The sequence below is a fragment of the Lactuca serriola genome, chromosome 4 (genome assembly GCF_051521515.1).
Source record: "Lactuca serriola cultivar US96UC23 chromosome 4, Lser_US96UC23_V15, whole genome shotgun sequence".
Lineage (NCBI taxonomy): Eukaryota > Viridiplantae > Streptophyta > Magnoliopsida > Asterales > Asteraceae > Lactuca > Lactuca serriola.
In genome coordinates, this window is record NC_136411.1 from 7805481 (window position 1) to 7808490 (window position 3010).

General features: G+C 30.8%; 1 long non-coding RNA gene across 1 annotated transcript; it reads left to right on the forward strand.

Annotated features, from left to right (window-relative positions):
- The first annotated feature begins 973 nt into the window (after positions 1–973).
- On the forward strand, positions 974–2243 carry LOC145099928 (uncharacterized). The gene is made up of 3 exons (XR_013704699.1): positions 974–1574; positions 1689–2047; positions 2139–2243. It is a non-coding gene; the product is annotated as an uncharacterized LOC145099928 (long non-coding RNA).
- The last annotated feature ends 767 nt before the right edge of the window (positions 2244–3010 follow it).

Sequence of the window (3010 nt, forward strand, 5' to 3'; positions counted from 1 at the left end):
GTGTACTGCCAGAAAATCGTGTGTTGTGTGATGAATACAGGTGATATATATAAACAGGTGATATATATATATATATAGTCTAAAGTTAATAACAACAATTCCAAAAATTCTGGGATCCTCCGAGATCAACTTATAATCGTTGCGTGACTTGGTCCTCCGGGTCTTTTTCATGGTTGTGACTATTTGTTGAGACTCTGACTAGTTATTTCTGCACATATGAGAAATACAAAAGAATATATAGCCGTTATAAAAAAAAAAATTAGTCAGGATCCTGGAGTATATTCGGGATCCTGAGATTTGAGAATCCCGAGCCTTTGAGGATCCTTAGACTTGAGGATCTCAAAGTAGTTCCGAGATCCTAGCCCTATATATGTTTTAGGATCCTGGTTATACTTCAAGATTCAGGATCCTGGGAATGTCTCAGGATCTTGACCCCTAAAAATATTATATTTCTATTTATGGTCCTCTAAGTTGTATATAATTTATGTAATAATCATTTTCATACCTAACATTTTACTATAAGTGGTGTCTCATAAACTTCATTTTCATTATATGATATTTTGGAAAAATATATTTTTAATTAAAAAAAAAAGAGTTGCAATAATATTTGCCATCAGTTAATTAGTTAAATGACGAGGTATGTTCGTTTATTACTATTAATATATTTATGTTTTTATAAATCACATATTTATATTTGTATGTACTGATTAGTTAATGATACACCTCAAAATGACATGCTGAAAATAGTTATTTAATGAAAATTATTAATTTAAAATAATATCACAAAATAATAATGTTTCATCAAAATAAAAATATATAATTAAAAATAAATAATTATTTGTAAATAAAAAACAATTAAACAGTAATTTGGCTGGTTAGTAATAGGCAGTTAATTAATGCGAAGATTCTAATTAATTTCATGATCTTCAGGCGGCTGGGGCACAAACGGTTCGTTTGACTACAAAGTGAGTGCCAGTCGTGCCTGAACTCTTTCATATTTCCTTCTTTCTTTCTTCTTCCTCTTCGCATCCACTTTTCCAATTTTCCAATCGTTTTCCTTGTTCCAAGAATAAAATAAATTGATTTCAAGAAATTGGTGACAGCGGAAGAAGACGATGATGTCGGAGGGCAACCGTTCTTTTTCTCATGCTCTCCTTTTTTTCTTCAGTTATCCATTCTATAAACCCACATTACCCATACTCGTAATTTCTATCCGATGATCAATAGTACATAAACATTCGCTGTACATCTCACGCCACCTAGCCTGCTGCTTCCATCTTCTTTTTCCCTTCTTGATCCAACGCTTCACTTAACTTCTCCTCTACCGCCTCTGTTTCTTGAAACCGAAGCCTCTCACCCCAAATATCAACTTATATGCCCCACTCCCACTAAAGCGAAGACTTGAAATATTCTTTGGTTTGATCTCAACTAATCAAGCGTCCAGAATCTTGAAGCAAAGCAGAGAAATAACGAATGATTATCATCGTGGTTTTCCACTTTTTTCTTCGACATCTTTGCTTTTACCCAAATCGACGCCTCTCACAGCTCCTGCGCAGGCAATGTCTTAACCAAAGGTGTGAAGTTCATATCTTCCATTAAACATACAGTTTTATTGGGTTTGACATGTTTTTTTATTAGATCAGGGACTCGGTAATGTATGACTTATGTTTCGTGGTATGTGTTTGTAGGAGCTGTCACATGTTATGGGAAAGACAGATAAAATTTTTTGTTTATATTCAGTTCTGGGTATGTTTCGTTGCTGTTATTCCTTTTCAATTTGAATTTTCTGATTGTGATTGTAAGATACAATTGAGTGATACTAAATTCTTATTGTAACTTCCCATTCTCTGTCATCTGAGTGATGGAACTACTCATGGAAGAACACACACTGAACCACAATTCTCAGGGAGGATCATCATTGCCCTCATACACAAAGAACAAAAGCTTTTATGTATATGAATGAATAATGATTCAGTCAAAAGTAGCAAAATAAACAAGAAAACAGCTGATGGAGGAAATAGTTGGAGAAACTTTTGAGAAGTGCAAGGTATTCATTGATGGATTTAAGTATGGTATATAAACCTGGAGTAATTAAAAATTGTTTACTGAAAAAACTTATTGATCCTTTACTTTTGCAGGGTGCTTGCAATGGCAATGGATAAGTCAAGGGTATCAAACAAATATATATATATATATATATATATATATATATATATATATATATATATATATATATATATATATATATATAGTTTCTACTATAAATATTGTCTAGAAGAGTGTTTCAAATTCAGTTAGTTCTTTTTTTTGAATCCTCCAAATTCTGATGAGAACTATATCCATACTACATCATTGTTCTCGTAGCTTGAAATCTTGAGGTATTTTTGAATCCTTTTGGTTTAAATTTAACATCTACTAGAGGCGTGAAGTTCATATGTTTCATTAAATTACAGTTTTATTGGGTTTTGACATGTTTTTTTTATTATATTAGGGATTTTGTTGTGTATGACTTATGTTTTATGGTATGTGTTTGTAAGAGCTGTCATCACATGTTATGGGAAAGACAGAGAAATTATTTTCTTTTACCAATTATATTCATATTTAGTCCAAAGTATGTCATCTCCTTCTGCTCTTATTCTTTTTCAATTTCAATTTTCTTATCTATGCATTTTAATTTTGAAGCATTCTACTTTTAAAAACCTCAATTTTAAATTGAATTTTTAAATTTTACATTGTACTTTGACTTTTTTTTTCAGTAACATCAAACTATTTTTTTTACTTTGAAAAAAACTTCCAGTTAAAGAATCCTACTTTCAAAAACATCCATTGTACATTGAATTTTCAAAAATCATCCCATTTTCAGCATTCTACTTTAATTTTTCTTTCTATAACATCACTGAAACATAAGAGGTAACTTTTCTCATCTATGTATTTTACTTTTAAAATTTTTCCAATGAAAGCATTTTATTTACGAAAACTTCCATTTTACATTCATTTTATAAAAATCATC